The following is a 17,740-nucleotide window of genomic DNA, read 5'->3' as shown; positions in this document are numbered from 1 at the left end:
TTCCGATGGAACACGTAGACTTTTTTCTCGACGTTGTACTTTCACTTTTTTCTTGACATTGTATGTCCACTCTTTTTTTTTTTTTTTTTTTTTTTTTTTTGACATTTCATCATTTTTCTCAATGTGTGTGGAGAAAAAAAAAACTACCTCTCGTTTTTTTTTTTCTCACGAGTGGCTCTGATACTCTTCCGTAGGTTTAGTATGATGTGATTTCCATATAAGGAAATGGGGGGGGGGGGTCATATGGACCCTTGTGTACACGGGGATACAGAGAGAATAACACTCGCTTGAGCTGTAATTCTTCTAACATGGATTCCACGTGTTGGCTCTAAGCCCATAAAGCGAATGTTGCTTGATATGCAGATGATGCCCAGTTCTGTATGGCTAATATGTTTGAGAAACTTTTAGGGCACTGAAGCCTGGTTTATGCTTCTGCGTCGCCGTGACGCCGTACCTACACCATTGATGCAGACCCCTACGCGGACCCTACGCCGTAGCCTGACGTGCACCTCCAAAAAATCCTGACTACGCGTCACCTCGATGCGTCGTGACGTGAACGTCAAGTACTGTGATTGGTCCACTCAGAACGTCATTTCCGGTTCAGCACATCAACACCGCCATTTTTAAAGTTTCCGTGGTGAGAGCTACACACAAAAATGGACCAAGCCGAAGAAAGGGTTATTGAGGAGGTCCGCAAGTACAAAGACACAGCCACACCCCCACAGCGGCTTGGCGGTGAATGGCAGAGCAACGCGTTCCCTCGACACAGAACTTCAAATGCTCAATGACGGCGTAGAGTCTACGCCGTCGCCGCGACGCAGAAGCACAAACCAGGCTTAAGAGTTTCTCTCAAGGGAAAAACACAACAAATAATAATCAATAGAAATTTAACAACAGTTTATTACCCACCTTAGCACGATAAAGCAGGCAAAAGTTAATGCATTGTCTACAATTCTGACTTAAAATTGCAGTTTAGGGTACATAGTAGAGGAGGGAGTCGGCTTTGCCTCGCTAGGGGAGAGACTTATCAGACCTTTATTGCTCCCGCAAGTTTCAGTTAGGATTCAAGGAAGTCCTCCATGTCTGTCCAGGGTCTTTGGCTTAGAATTTTGTGACAAAGATTTCTGGTGAAGGTGCCTTCAGCAGTTTTTTTTTACTCTAAAATCTCCTCAAGTGTCCCAACTGTATTTGGTGATGGCCTCATTAATGGGATTTATGCGCCAGCCATAAACTCCTCAACCTCGCTTTTATAGTCTTTTTTAGCTCTATTCAACACCGCATTATGAACAGTTCTATATGACGCCACGTGATTTTAGTCCTTGGACTTATACGTCACTCTTAACTCGTCACGTTTATATGCAAATATGACCAAAGCTAACTAAGTCATTCTGACTGAAAACCTGCTCGGCCTGGCATATGTCAGGTGCAAAAGTCCCCTCTTAACATGCTTCCTACCTTGTCTGGCGCTCCAGAACCTGGCTCACTAAGGCTGTGTAATTAGATTGCTGAGCCTGCAAGTCCTATTGAGCGGACCCTAGGTGCTCCTGGTGGGGAGATTACATGAAACCCCGGGGCAAGACCTCCAAGATCGATGGGAGCTGCTTCCCTTTTCTTCGGGGTTCATAATTTACCAACCAAGTGATCAAGAGAAGTGATCCAAAACATTATCAGTTGTTTTTTTGTTTTGTTTTGTTTTTTTAACGTGTGTCAGAAAAAATACAGTATTGATTCTTTGCAAAGGGCAAGAACACGTGCACTCAAGAGCCCCTACAAATACGCGCCACAAACATCTATGTTTCTAGATGAATCTCACAAGGAAGCATGTTCCACGGAATTAACATACCGTTACTGCACACACACATGTTCTCAACTGCCAATAGCTGATATGCACTCGAGGGCTTCAGCACGGTTAAACGGTGCCGAAGCAGCAGAGATTCTGCATGAAATAACTCCAACGTTCCAGTTGCACCTGCTTGATACGTAGTGTGCGATGATGCATCTTTGAACTATGGTTAAAAGAAAAATTGTTGGAAGCACAGAGAAACATAAAAAAGGGGAACCCCCCCCCCCCCCCGCCTCCCATTTTTTGTTGATAAGACATAAATTATCTGGCACTGGCTAAAATAAAACTCTCTACTTTCTCAGCAAGTTACTTTTGAGATCAAGTCTCATTTTTAGGAATACAATAAGTGATGATAAGATTGATGAACAACCTACAGCAAGTTGATATTTTTGAATCCCAAATATTTATTCTACGTCCATATTTTAATGCGGATTGTTTCATCCTATATGTATAAAACAATTGGTTTTTTTTTAAGCTAGGTTACTCGCACACGGTAGAAATATGAGTACAGGATATTGCTGTACAGAAAAGTGGCCCGCGCCTCTTTTTACTGTATTCACTACCTCTTGTACCTAAATATCTGGACGCACTCTTAAGGTTTTCCTAATCACCATAGAAATACAGATATAGAATAGATCAACTCAAGTATCTCACAGGCAGATGGAGACAATATAAGTTAATGAAACACAAATAACAAATGACATGCAATGTATGCACTAAAGTAAGACGTTGCATGCATATGATAGGACATTAAACGGGGAGAAAAAAACTCAGGGAATCAGACGTCACCTCTGTAGCCAGAATGTCAGATGAACTGGGCAGGACCTCGGCTCAGGGTCGTGTTTGCCGACTGTCTTTGTTGAGAAAGGAAAAATCTCTGTTGGCCTGTTTTTAGCTGCAGGTTTCACGTGCAGCGTCGCGAAGAAACGAAGCACTGTACCCTTCAGCATGTGTGCATCGTGCTTCGCGCTTCGCGCAACAATATGGACGTCATGACGGCATAAAGACGGGGGAAGGACTCTCACTCCCGGTGCGCATAAAATTGGACGTAGGCCCTTGGACTACGAGCGCTCGTTTTTGTTAGCGTATCTCCAGGTTCGATATTTAAGCTGATTTAAAAAAAAACAAACAAACAATTTACTCGATTTGGGGTTTTTTTCCCCAGTTATTTGACACGTGAAGCATATATTTCTGTATATCACTGGTAAAAACTACATCTTTCCCATTCACAGAACAATCACAATTCGTCCTTAATGATTAACTGAAACCTTGTGTGTTAATCAGTGCTGCTGCTGTTTGCCTCTGCGGTAGCAGTTGTCACAACAGGACTACATGCATGAATGGATTTCCATCAGCACATCCCCACTGCGAGATGGGCGGGGGGGGGGGGGCATCCCCATCCTCTCCCCCCCCCCCCCCCATCCTCTTCTTCATTTCAGGAAAACAGACAAAAGTCACCCTTGCAGTTACCTACTGTGATGTAAACGCAAACTTCTAAAATCGGCGGTTTTAAATTGCGCTGCTCGTGTAACATCCAGGGACTTGCGACGTCTCGTCTTCATGAAAATGCCTCGACGTGAGCCGCGTTTCACCAGAGACGGAGGTGGCAAAGTAAATTATAAACATTGGCAAGGATCAGCTTTTGTCCCCCACCCTGAGCGCTGAGAGAATAAATCACAGTTGAAGCACCTAAATCGTTTCATCGACTCTTTTTTTAAAAAAATTCCTTGTTATGGAAACCGTCGAGCTCCACTTTTTGTTTGGGTTCAACCACAGCTGCTTGATACACGCGTGTGTATTCCCTCCTTTATATTTTTGTTGTTGTCCTTCACGCTGAGCCGCTGCAGCACAGTGAGGCCATCAGGGTAAATGTTGAAATGCATTAATGTGTTATTACCTGACACCCCCCCCCACCCCACCCCACCCCCCCACCCCCCGCCCCAACCTCATGACAGACGGTGACCCGCAGGGAAACTCTGTCCTGATATGAAAATACTGCCCAGCGTGGAACGGCGTCACATAATTGAATCATGTCTTACATTATGGACCGTACCACTGTGCTGTGTGAAAATTCGTTTAATGGTTCGGAACACCTTTAGTGTTCGTGGACCTATAGGATGCTTTTGTTGGCGAGGAAATGTGGCGATCCTAGACCAGTGAGCATTTACTAGATGCCCTGTACATGCAGTATGGATGCATAAAAATAAAGCGATCTGCTGATTATTTCTGTGATAATAATCATAACTTCTTTTTTGTTGTCGTTGTTGTTGTTTGAGCACGCGGACATGTGGCTGTCCTGAGGCGATAGAATGATGGCAGCGCTCCCGAGGTGTTTTCGGTTATGGTTTTATTTTCAGGAGAAGCTAATCCACAGGAAAGGTATTAAAGATACTGGGACGGCCCCCGGATGACAAACCGAGGCCCCGACACTGCGCTCGGGGAAATGCACAGAAAAAACGAAGGTTAACTTTGATCTCAAATGTTAGATTTACCACAGAAGCCGTTTCATTATTTCAAGGTGTCGTTCCAAAAATGTAAATGCCGACATTTAAATGCATTTTCCCTGCAAGTGTGGCGATAATGTCATTTTTAATGCCTCTGTACACAAACCCGTGTTGGTGGTATATCTGGGGGTTTTCTGTCCATCCCTCTGTGCCTGATCCCTTTTTTCCTGACTCAGGAACGCTTCAAATTCCAGGGAATGTTTTCCCATTTGGTTCAATCGTCCACTGGGACTCCGTGATAAACTGAAAGGATTTTGGTGGTCAAAGGTCAGCGTCCCCTCACGTGAATCTGTTACCTCTGGAACACCTTGAGGGAATTCCTTGAAGTTTAGCAGAAACGTCCACTCGGACTCAAAGATGGCGTTTAAAAAAGTCTCAGCGGTGAACAGTCTCGACTCCACACGTGACCTTGATAAGTTTGGAAGATCTGAGGGGGGGAATTTTTTTTTTTTGTCTTCAAATTTGGCACAAATGTCCGCTGGGATTCGAGGATGCAGTGTATAGATTTTGGTGGTCCAATTTTGGCGATACAGTTCAATATTTCTAGTTTTTCCTTGCCGGCGTACGTAAACACAGATGCATGTTTCTGTTTTCGATGTGGCGCTTGGTAACCGCTCTTCTTGAAATGCCATCGGTGACTGGTGACCATCTGTGAACAATGTACCCTACAAACGGAGCCCAGTGGGAGAAAAAATGATACCCTTTTGAATATACAGTATTTATTTACCAGACGGAACAGGGCCGCTCCGTATGTAAATACAAGAAGCTCATTCGGGGGTAGAGAAACCACAGGTTTCAGTTTGACATGATTATATGCTAACAGAAACATCATGGACCAACAAGGATATTATATTCCATTTTTGCCAATTATACACCTGCCATTCTACTAACAACACCCTTCCCCTCCACGCGTAGTGCATGCCGTTGAAAACTTTATTTAATTTCTTACCAATCATGCAGCAATCTGGGAAAGTGATGCATTAGAGGTCCGGGGAGGGAAGACGAAAGGAATTTTAATCAGGTAGAAAACACGCCGCTGCTTAGCTTTAATACAGCCCAGCAGAGCTGTTGATGTAAACACACTAAATCTTGCTGTAATTGCTCCTCGCATTCGTATCGCCACGTGCTACAAGCGAGATGAAGGTGGGGGGGGGGGGGGGCGAAAAAAGGACAAATTCAGCAACATTGTTGAGTCCCTCCATGGGCTGTCGCACTAAAAAAAAAAACAAAAACCTGGGACGGGTGGGGACATGTTTTTGTTCATTCGAAAAAAATGAGCACCTGTAGCTTCCTGGCCCACCACCGCAACTTATATACTGCGAATTTTAACAGATTCTTTTACTACTTCTTACTGTACTTTATGTATTACGTATTTATTGCTATACTTATTGCTATTTTTTAAAATTCCTTTTTTAGACACTTGGTGGGTGATTCTCTTCAGCGCTCAGCTCAAAAGAATCCCTCCCCATGCTCTTGCCTATGTCACGATGTCGCAAGTTCTCACAGCGTCCGTGTGTCGTTTTCACACTCGCTGAGTTTCTGCTGAGTCGTGATATGCGAAGATTTCATTCAAACATGCGTGAGTAGTGGAAAGTAATTCTGTTCTTCCAAGTTTTCTTGGAACACAAGCCGTCCTGATTAAAACATGTTAGACTATGATAACGAGCAGCTAGAATGTTGTTTGATTGCTTTGGAATCTTTTTTTTTTTTTTTTTGCTCATACAAACAAGCCAGCATGAAACTCTGTCTTTATGTTTATTTATTTATTTGATTTTAAGGTTTCTGAGGGATTTGGGATGAAAACATCTTGAATTCATTATACCCAGATTTACACCCCCTATGGGGAAGTTCCTAATTATAAATAAAACGTTGTTTGTTGTAGGTGTAGTGTCTCAGGAAACGTCTTTGAATGATACATCTAAATTAGACTGCAGCGCATTTTTTAATTGCTGTGTAGGAAAAAAAGCGTGGCATGTCTAAGTATAGAGACGCGTGATTGCAGATGGGACCGTTCCACTGCCAAAGGCTCTGTTGAGTTAGTTATTAGTATCCCTAGATCACAACAATTTTCTTTTCTAACTTGTTAAATGAGACCTGCGAGGTATGAAGAGTGGGCGATGCAGAGGGAAGTGAGAGTTCCACGCGTTCAAATAAAATAAAACTTGACTTTTGGCTTCTTTTGTTACATTGAAATCACTTCACAAAGTGGCTATTTCTCAGTTTTCATGGCTGGGAAGGAAAAATAGTCCAAAACACAAAAGAAGGAAAGTGTGAGGAATGTATAAATAGGATTTGTAAAGCTTTTAGTCACCAGAATCGTGTTTTACTTGTCAGAGAGAATGTGATTCATTATCTTAGAGTAAAATTTCCCCTCTTCAGTGGTAATTCTATGCATTTCCGAGCTTGGAGACAACACGGAATGTACAGAGGAAAGAAAAAAAAAATTACCATGCACAGAGACGCGCAGGGAATCTTTTTGTGCGAGCAAAAAGAGAGAAAGAGAAAATGCGAGGAAGAATCAGCAGACGTGTTAGATATTGAGGGATGGAAGGATTTCCCTGCTGGCTGATGGGAGCTGCAAAAACACTGCAGGCTAACGGGAGTGGAGTTACTTACGTAACAGGCTTCTCCTGGGTTGAATTCAAATGACAGTAGAGTCATTTAACAGAGAAGTCGCCCCGTGAACGCGCAGGAGGGCTGAATATGTCGAGCGGAGGTGCCGCTTGCTTTGATGTGGATGTCTGGGGTGCAGCAAAGGCAGCACATTCCTCCTCAAAATTCATGTTTTGTTTTGTTTTTCCAGACTAAAAGAGATTGCGATTGGACGTCAAATTGATCAAGTGTTGAGGGGTCCAGCGGCTCTTTTGAGAGTTTACAGTGAACACACACACAAAAGTGACTCAGCATGCAAACACACAGCCCTGACTGACTCGGTTTTCCGTTTTTTGTTTTTTTTTTTGACTCGGTTCCAAAAATACTCCCCAACGTTTGGCCGGAGCATAAGAACTCGTTTCGGTGAGTAAAACAACTGTTTCCTCCATGCAGGTTTCCAAAGCTTCTATCAGTGTTACGAGGTACTGCCATGTAAGTATCAGTCACGTTATTTTGTGTGTTCTTGGAAGAGAAAGATGCAGATTAATTAGACAATTTCACAGCAATTTATCAACGTTTCCCTCACAATATTTGTAGCTCCAGCTGGTTTCTAACACCCCTCCCTAGAAGAGCTTGAAAAATAACGGACATAAAACTTAAAAAATAAAAATAAAAAAGTGAAACTAAAACTTTGTGGTACATGAGAGTTGACATTATGAAACTGCAAAAGACTAGCCAATGTACATTTACATTGAATATACATATTGTACATATCGATCCTCTTTTCCTAGTTTGAAGCTAGCTGGCTGGCAAACAAACATAATTGTAACGTTAGCATAAGGTTAACATGACGTTAGCATGTGTTCCTGTATGCCAAGCTGTATTGGCATCTGTTTCATTTTTCATGGTTCGGCTAAAATTAACTGTGTGATTGATTGACATTGTGCGCAAAGGAAGAATTTCTAAATGGGGTGGCAGTCGTCTCACATTGTGACATTATTAATAAATGCAGTTTTCACGGTTTGTTTGAGTATATAGCTTGGCAGTATCCCTCTCTATCTGGTCCCAGAGCGAACCACCAAACTCTTGTATAACTTTTACAGCCACTTTAAACATTGATTTAAGGCCGACTGCTTTAACAGTCGCTACACAAGCTCATTAAGGGCCAGCGTTCCTGTTTTATGACAGCAGAGGTTGTTACTGTTTCCCGCCTCGCACTGTACTCTACCGCGCACTGTCAATATAAGCCGCCTTGATTATAGGTGAGCATTAAACGAAGGCAGAAAAAAAATGAGGAGGAACAACAGTGAGGCGGGAGAAGAAACGGTTGTAAAAGAAGGAAGGAATCGTGACAGAAAGGAAGGAGGGAAGTGTGGAAATGCTGGAAAAGCGTAGCAGGAGACAACAGGCGCTACCAATTAACTCACTACAAGAGTTACTACTTTCTCTTGAGTGCTTGCGTCGGCTTAGACCTCTTGACCGCTCATCTATAACTTAGAAGCCATTAAGTGCCTCCCAAATGTAAGCCACTCATTAGAATTGCCTTAAATATTCATGATTTCTTTATCATCAACAGAAACTTTCTTGAAAATGCTGAGTTTAAAAGTGCAAATGATTATTATTATTATTATATTTTAAATCTTTTAAAGCCATTAATTTCTCAATCAAGCTTTGGCTGTAATTTCGGCTTTTATTTTGTTTTGGGGTTTCATTTTGGTGCTGTTGAACTATCAAACCGAATGTATTCCATCCCCCCCCCCCCCCCCCAAAAAAAATCCAACAATGACGCTCCCGAGGGAAATATTAATCTCTGACAGAACCAAAGATGGAGGGCAGTTTCGTTTTAACTTGTAATAATGAATATTTTTTTCCCTTGCACAGAATTTTAGTTTTCCACCATTTCGTGAAGTTTCTTCTTCTTTCACACATATGGAGGAGACGGATCATCAGGTTCTCGTTCGGTGCTCATGTCTGCAGCTAAAGGGCTTTGACCTCACTGCTATTTTTACTCCATGACGTTCCCGAAGGACATATTAGACTGTCGGCGCTGGTCAACATTTGCAATTTCGTGATATTATGACCTTGTATTTTCGCTTGCTGCTTCTTGTTATTTTTTGATGTCCTAATACACTGCAAATTATGCAGATTTTGAGTACAGGAAAGGTTGACAGGATTGGTCAAAGTTGAACTTTTTACCCTCGCTTGAGGTCGTTTTTGCCTTTTTCATTTTTGAACACGTACGTTTCAGTTATTTGTTTTTAACGTGTGCTTCATTTGATAGCCACAGATACAGCATACACGCTGAAAACAGTCGTCCCATGCCAGTTTCATAGTGTTTGCTGATTTGCTGCAAACATCCCTAGAGGGGCTTTTACGGTAGTAAGACACTGATTTTTGGCGTAGCAGATATCACGTGATTGATCAGCTGTTGCCACTGTCGGCGTCATCTTTCCCAAACTGTGTCTTTGTCTCCGGGCGGCAGCAACATGGCCGTCGCTCGCTAGCACCGAGAAACATTCAGAATTTGCCCATACGACAGTAATTCCTCAAGACCTCTCACCATTTGGTGGGTAGCCGGAACCTCTTCTGCTGCTGCCATGTGTGATGCTGCGTATACCGCCATCTTGTGTTCGCTTGCTTTAAACTCACGGATGGAGGTGGGGAATTTTTGAGCATTTCCAAAGTTTGCTTTAAATTCGCTGGAACTTCGGCTCAGTACGGCGTGATGTTGCCCCTCAGTTTTATAATCGTATTATTTTATCTGAGACAAAACCTCGTAGGCTTTTTGGATTCGCTGATATCAAACAGAAATTTCCACTCTGATTATAGCAGGAACACCAGCGAAAGATAGCGATGGGTGTGCTCTTTTCCTTCTTCTTCTTCTTCCAGCATCTCTCACCTGCAACAGCTTGCCTGCAGGACATTTTTGTCTCTTAGCTGATTATCAACTCCCTTCAGAGCTCTTGTGAAGGCGGCAGGTATCTCTCCCATCTGCGGTGTCTACTTTATGTGTCGTGCATTGTCCAAGTGTTATTACCCCCGCGCTGGCTCCGCGCTGGGTTCCTGACCGGGATCTTGCGCAAAGGCTGTTGAAAACAACCACACAGACTATGAGTGATGTCACCACGATGTAAGATGGATGTAAAAGTGCCTGAAATGGTCAGTTCCGAGTGCAAGAAGAAGGCCTCTCATGTCCATCGATCGATCCGTCATTTATACTGATCATCCATGAAAGGGTCATGGGAGGGGGGGTGGAGCCTACCCCAGCTGACATTGGGTGAGAGGCGGGGTTCACCCTGGACGGGTCGCCAGGCCATCAGGAGCAATTAGGGGCTCCGTGTCTTGTTCAAGGAGACTTGGACAGCGACCCTTCGTTTGCTAGACGGCAACTCTACCTCTGAGCCCACGCCGCTCCTAAGGCCTCTCATGTTTCATAGGTACTACTAGTAGGTATTACTACGATTAAACCTCGTAAACAAAACCAAACATGCCAGTGAGATAAAGGTGACCACTGCACATTTGTAGAATCGTACTCGTCACGTCCACATATCTGCAGCTCCTCTTTGAGCAGCATTGCCAGTGACGTCCAGCTGTCACATCTCTCCCCTTCTTGTTTGGTTGTTTGCCAGTCGGCTCTCCACATGTTCTACCGCCTCTCCTCTTTTCCTTTTTTTTTTTTCCCCCGCGACCTCTGATGAGCTGTGAAAGAAGTGCGGATGGACCCCGACGGCGCAGCTTCCGTGTCTCAGAGATTGTAATCACGGGGCAGAACTTTATTTTCTTCTTCTCTCCCATATTCAAGGCAAACATAATAAGTAAGATCTACTCTGTGGGTTAATGAGAAATCAAAAGTCAGCCACGCGTGTAAAACTGTCAGACCGGGGAATCCAACTCGCTGGAATTTAAAAAAAATAAATAAAAAAATAAAAATTGTATGATATATCAAGATTATTGTTTAGCCCAGAGCAAACCCGAGGCGATGGGAGGATCAAACCAGCCCTTAATGAGGCCTTCATTCAATTCCTGTCAGAACTGTCTATTCATGTTTTTTCTTCATATTGTTTTGAAGGTGCAGCAATAAAACTTTTATGGAGTTGAACATTTGTAAGTTGAATTTTACAAAACGTAGCATCCAAGTGCTAATAAAATAAAACCTCCCCTCTTGATCCTTTTAAAAAAGAACTTCAAGGACGGATGATTTTTAAAAAAAATTATTGTTGTTAATGCCACCACGTGACCAAAATAACCGTAAATGACCCCAAAAACTTTCCCTCAGACCACAGCTCCCACAACTAGTTTTATTTGCTCACACTCAACCTGGTAACTAGTGATGTCACGCTGAGTTGAAACACCACTCCAGTCGAAGTGATAAAACGCACGTTGTTTACATACCCAGCCGTTAGCAACGGCTATCGACAGCAACATTCTAAGTGGCGTTCCGTGCATCTAAACGCGTCCGCAGATTTGAAGTGATTTAATGTGACCAAAAAAAAATCAAAAATCGACGTAAAAGCACTAAAAAATAAATCAAAATGCACGATCTCAAAGCGCTCAGCTACTTTGAATGAGAGGTGCTAAGCTAATCTAAATTCACCACTGTGGCAAACTGCGGTGTCATGTGACCCAATCCTCTCTCTAGCCTCCCCAGCACTGATGCTAAACCCACTTAGCGATCCCGGGGAGAGGAGAAGAGCTGACCCCCCCCCCCCCCCCCCCCCCGAAATATTCAACCCTCCTGTTCGTAATAACCAACAGAAATAGAGCTGGAATCTACCCATAAATAAGAGGGAGCTTGACCATCTCCCTGATTCCTAATTAATTGTGCTGCATAATTTCCCTTTAGACTTGCTTGGCGATACTTAATGTTACCACTCAAATTTACTGCGTAATTAGAGTAAAATAAAAGGCAATCCCATCGCTCATTTCTGCCCCTGGTGGTTTCTTATTACACTCATCACAGCCTGTGATTTAAACCTGGTGCCAAGCAGCGGTGCTTCTAAAGCGGCCATTTTTCAATTTCACTGCCACTGTCCATATTGCTGAACTTCAGCTCGGCCATAAAACCAACAGTGTTCATGAGACTGGAAGCAAAACATAATGAGGTGAGAGATTTGTACAGAATGCTTAGTCTCTTCCCCAGATAGCACCTGAAAGAGCCAATACTGGTTCTTGAGTGACAAACTGGGTCACGGCCAGTCATGATCTTCAGCGCTGATTAAACCATGGAACATGTACGCCGTTATTTTATTTCTCGTAGCAAGTAGCGTGAATGTAGCAGTGGTGGGGTGAGTAGGGAGGTGTCGAGGTGTGGAGCAGAGTGGAAATCTGCCCTTTACTAAATTAAATTTCTGGGTGGAGTCTGCATGTTCTCCCTGTTCCTGCGTGGGTTCTCTCTGGTACTCCGGCTTCCTCCCACAGTCCAAAGACATCAAGAGGGGACGAGGTTAATCCAGACTCTAAACTGAGTGTAGGTGTGACTGTGAGTGTGAATGGTTGTCTGTCTCTATGTGTTGGCCCTGCGATGGACTGGTGACCCGTCCAGGGTGAACCCCGCCTCTCGCCTGAAGGCTGCTGGGATAGGCTCCACCCCCCACCACCCTTAACAGGACAGGAGGTAGAAAATGGACGGATGGATGGACTGCCTTCTCCTTGTCATGTGAATATTTAAGTGGAATCCATTGTTTTCCAGCATCTACATGTGGTGGTTGTCTCACTGTCTTCTGTGCCAAGCGATCTTGGGACTCCAACTCAGTGCCAGCTGTTGGTGCTGGCCTCATCTGTGGAGGATGCACCGCTTTTCTTTATTGCTGCCTTGGTTTAATATTAACATCTTATAGCAAAATCTCTTATTTTCAATATATCCAGCTCCGTTTTTCTTTTAATGTACTGCAAAATTCTATGTTGTTTTTTTTTTCTTTTTGCGCCAGCTACTCAGTAGTTTGTTAGTTTGTGTTTTTTTAAGGGTGGATATTATTTTATTTTAAAAATACAAACAGACTTAAAAATTGGAACCTCTGGATGGTGATTTCAGTACAGATGTTGTATTGCCGGTGCCCTCTGGTAGAGGAGAGAAAGGTCGTTGTGGATTCGCCATCATCACGGGATTGCGTCGTTCATCCTCCTCATCTTTCACCCCGTTCCTCCTACGTGTTCCTCCTACGTTCACGAATAATATGATCCAGTTTCCTCGGCGAAATCTTGAACGGATTGTTTAGGAGCGCCGCTTCGATCGAGCACCAGTTTACCCGTCCGGTCCCTCGTGGTTTCCAGTCAGCTCCTCGTCCTCCTCCCTTTTACGTTCGCCTGGATCGCAGCAACTCTTGATGCTCCCCTTCAATCGAGTGCACGTTTGACAATGTTCCCACGGATCAGATCCGCAGCTCGATATCCATAAGAATTCATTTGATTTAAAAAAAAAAAAAAAACGAAGAATCATTCGGCATTTTATGACACGCGTCATCCGTCCGTCTTGAGTTGGGATTGTAACTTAGCGACAGAGCAGAAGCAAAGATCTGTTTCTCATGTTTCTACAAGATCTTTTCATCGATGACAGAAATGACAAAAAAAAAAAAACAGCACTTTTCTTTTTCTTTCTTCTGCGTATTTTTATTTTTTTCAGAAACTGTACGTCTGGGAGTTGTTTCCTGTTCTGACGGCTCTGTCACAGTCTCTGCTTTCGCCTTCACCGTCGCTAACTGATAATTAGACGATGTTCTTGTCATCGTACATACAGCCTTCAGTTGGCATTTCTTTGAAAAACACTTCTTGTGGGTTGTTGTTTTTTATTATATCATCATCATCATCATCATCATCATTATTATTATTTTGCAATCTCTCCTCCTTAAGTAGGACAGCTTCACCAAAGTAGAACAACAATTAAAAGTTCATGATGAAATTGGATCGCGGAAGAAGAAAAACGAATGAAACCTAAAGAGGTTTACCTTCTTGATTATCCTCTGGCGGCTTGTAAAGGCAAAGTTTCCATCACTGCCACCCAAGAGGACAGTTTTTAAACATTAAATCAAAGCATCTCTTTCGGGCTGCGAGCAGCAAAAAGGCCAAATTGCCTCTTATGCTGCATTTTTACATCAAAACACCTGTCTTGTTGAGTCCCACAAACAAAAGCAGCGTCTCTTCATATTCTCTTCAGTGCAGTCACAGCTGGAAGCACCATTTAAAGAAAAAAAAAAAAAGAAGACTTGATTATCTTCAACAGGACAGAGCCGGAGGAAAGCCAAAAACAGCCTTCGCCTCCTCTTCTTTGTCGTAAGAGAGAATTAGGAGCTGGACCGACTCCAGGTAAAGGGGGACTGACGACAGACAATCACTTGGTGAAGACTGGAGAGCTTAAAATATGAACAATTTGAGCATAAATGACAGTTTGTTGTGGTGTGTTGACAATGTGTCGTTGTGTCTGCACACTCATTAGGTACACTTGGGTAATAAATCCTCCATAAATTCCTGTAATAAGCCTCCTTTGTGAGAATTAGGTTCACTTGATGGCTAAATATGTCTGATAGAGGTGTTAAAACATCGGTTTTCTCCGCAATGAGAAGAAAGGGAATGTAATTTGTGATGCATACAACACAGGCCACATTATGATTTCCCTTTTAATGATGTAGAACATGGGAAGACGTATTTAATGAATAATATTTGAATTTATGGGAGCAATTCTTCAATTTTTTTTTTCCCTCCTCTGCTTATTTCTGGTATTCCGTCGTGGGTTTTTTTTCCCTTCCTTTTCCCATCCTTTCCTTGTTTGCTCTCCACTTTTAGTATTTTTTCATGTCTGCAATTGCGTGAAAATTTAATTTTCCTTTTTTTTTTAAAAGATATTTTGAATATATATATTATGTGTGTGTTGAATTTTTTTTCCCCCCCCTGACGCCATTGTTCCATGTTATTGCCTTCTCTTATTAAAATGCGCTCATCTAATGACAGCTGAACTTACGTATTTCGTGACACGTGAAGTTTTGTTGATGTGTGAAACCCAGATCGTGTGTACTGGGAGGAGACGCAAGTACAGGCACATGACAAAGACACGGTCATTTCAAGTTCTGCTGCACATCTGGAATACGGACACACAGACGCAATACGTGTACATCTGGATGCAAACATGCAGATTAGGTATTTAGACAGCATGCAAACGTGTATCTGAATAACAAAACCGGTTTCAGGCAAATGAACACGTTGCTCGTCTGAAGCTTCCAAAGAGCTCGCGGCGTCTTCTTCTGGAGTGTCACCATTAATGACATGTTCATGTATGCCACACACCTAGCAGAGGTTTTGATGCTTTGTCCACCAATCCACTAATGCCATCACTTCAGTTAATTACCCTCAATTAAGACACTATAAAAGAATTGCGCAGAAATGCTAATGAACTAATTTGGAGACATGGAAGCATTCAAAAGGAGATCCTGGATTGAGGGCAATTAACCCCGCGCCCGATAGATAAGCCACTTCACTCTTTTCTCCCCCAGTCTGAGAGAAAATGTGAGCTTCAAGTGCAAATCCACCCTAAAACACAAGACAACTCAATCAATATTTGCAGATTAATATCTGCTCCTCTGACCAGGGAAGGTGCTCCACCTCGGGAATCCAGAAGGCGTCTGCATTTACCTGCCGCTAAATGGGTTTAGCTGAGGGATACAGAACAGACAGAGTCCTTTGTCACATAAAATATACATTATTCACTTCTCTGCATCCGCAGACTTTCTCATTACCTGGCAAGAGGAGATATTTCCACAACATTTGGTTAATGTTCGCTAAAAGTTCTAATCATACTTTCAAATAAGACATTTAATCGAATGTAAAGAACATTTAGCGTTTAAAATTTTTAAATGAAAGGTTCTTTTTCTGCGTCTCACACAGGACCGGGTGGGTGGCGGTGGACCGTGCGTGTGGACTCAGACGTCTCTCACCCCTGCGACAGCCTCCAGCACCTCCTGGGGGACCTTGAGATTACCAGTGACGACCAGTGGGGACTCCCACCAGCTGCCTGGAGCCCCTCCAGCAGAAAGCTCCTGGGTGGCACCCCTGTGAAGGTGAAAATTATTTCCCATGATCAACCTTGTTTTTAAAAAGCTGTTTGGTCCATCGTGGCTCCCGTAGCGGCTCTTCTTCTCTGTCCTGCTTTGGTTTTTTTCCTGTTTTCATTTGATGTTGTAGCAGATGAGGAGAAAGTCGAAGTTGAGATCGAGAAATACAACGAGATGTACCACTCACAGTTGTCATAGCCCTGGCTTTAGCAAAGCACAACACAAATCCTGGGTGTGAAAGTCGCACCAGTTGATGGAGAGTCCCCCTCCCCCCCCCCACCCACCCCCAGTTTTTTCCATAAAATGTCGAGCAAATTATCGAAATGCCGCAAGAGAAATATGAATAGCAGCTGGTTTGAAGCAAGTGACCTCGTTATTCCCGTCAGAGGACGGCAGTAGAGGCAATGATGTGATGGTCGTAACAACCAGCGTAGAAGAAGAACACCGGGAAACAAAAGTTGGACTGTTTTGCTCTGCAGACATCCACCGCTAAAAATGGCACAAGCTGTCATTATTCCTCGGTGCTCGTTGGTATCAGACACGTAGCTTCCTCTTCGGAGATGAAGCTACAGTTCGGGAATATCTGGGATGATAGAAACACTCAAAGATTCACTTTGAATTTGGTGATCACATTTTGCGCATTTACTCTCATTCGAAAAGTAAAAAAAAAAAAAAATCGAAAAGAATCGCCTCGAGCGAGCGTTAAAAACCTCTCGAGAGATGAGAGCTACTTTTTGGTTGGGCAAGATGTAATCGTTCTTGGGTACCGGCTGATTTTCAAGAGATGCGGACAGAGTTTGGTAATATTTGTCAAGACGACCGCTGAGGGGAAAATATGAGTTAAGGATTCGCTACATCAGAGTTTATTTGAATTACGTGATCCCATTTTGCATATTTTCTAAAGAAAAAAGTTAAAATGGCTCGCTAATTGTGGTAGATTTTACACATTGTGTGGTTTCCTGAAAAAGAATATTTGGCAGTTTACTTCAAAGGAAAAATTTGCGATAAATAAAAGGCGAAACACGCATCAAAATCCATCTCTAACTGTTTGGTGTTGGGTTCAATTTCAGCATCAGAGATTTTGGTGAACGTAACTCAACCTGCCACACCAGACAGCCAAAACGAACCAGAGGCTTTGGAGAGCCGGTAAAAACAATAACAGGCTGAGCTTTTAATGATGCCAGAAAGTCCACTAATGTCGAATTTAAGAGCAGCAAATAATGACAGACGGATGAAGGCAAGGAGCGCCTCCCGGGTTTGACCGCCCGGCGTTGGAAAGTGCTGAAGCGCTAGATTTGCCGTGTTAATGCCAGAGCCAAACACAGAGACTAATAGCTCAGCAAATCACTGCGGAGAGCAGCAGGTAGGTCACCAGACTCTTGTGAAACATACTTCAAAACGCTGATGCCTACAGAAACCGCGCCGTTCACTCATTATTGTGCCAAACTGTAAACACAAGCACAGGCCACATTAGCATACGGGAGGAAAGCATCCGGAGCCAACATTATGTTCTTGACAGCAACGCAATAAAATGAAGATATTATCTTCCTCAATGTCCTAATTGGTGAGAGCGTTTAATTAGCCTGCGCATCAGTCGTGACAGTTGTTTGCTCTGTTCCCTGGATTGCAGGTATAAATGGCCTTCCCCCTTCTCTCTATTGATCTGTGCATATTGTTTTTCCTGCTCTTGCTTTCTCTTCTTTCGCGCGGGGTCCCGAGAGGACTGTTGGCCCGGCTTGTCACCGATGTGCCAAACCCGATTA

At 43.2% G+C, this 17,740-nt stretch overlaps 1 long non-coding RNA gene across 1 annotated transcript in view; it reads left to right on the top strand.

Moving 5' to 3' along the window:
• LOC147262726 (uncharacterized) overlaps positions 1-15,951 on the top strand; it is an 89,106-nt gene extending 73,155 nt beyond the window's left edge. Inside the window, exon 6 of the long non-coding RNA XR_015112580.1 lies at positions 15,811-15,951. This is a non-coding gene — a long non-coding RNA (uncharacterized LOC147262726). The remainder of the gene's footprint in view (positions 1-15,810) is intronic.
• The last annotated feature ends 1,789 nt before the right edge of the window (positions 15,952-17,740 follow it).

Source organism: Aulostomus chinensis, chromosome 4 (genome assembly GCF_037954235.1).
Source record: "Aulostomus chinensis isolate RoL2024-O1b breed Wild chromosome 4, RoL_Achi_v1.0, whole genome shotgun sequence".
Taxonomy (NCBI): Eukaryota; Metazoa; Chordata; class Actinopteri; order Syngnathiformes; family Aulostomidae; genus Aulostomus; species Aulostomus chinensis.
Note: the sequence above shows the minus strand (reverse complement) of the source record. Positions and strands in the feature narration are given on the sequence as shown.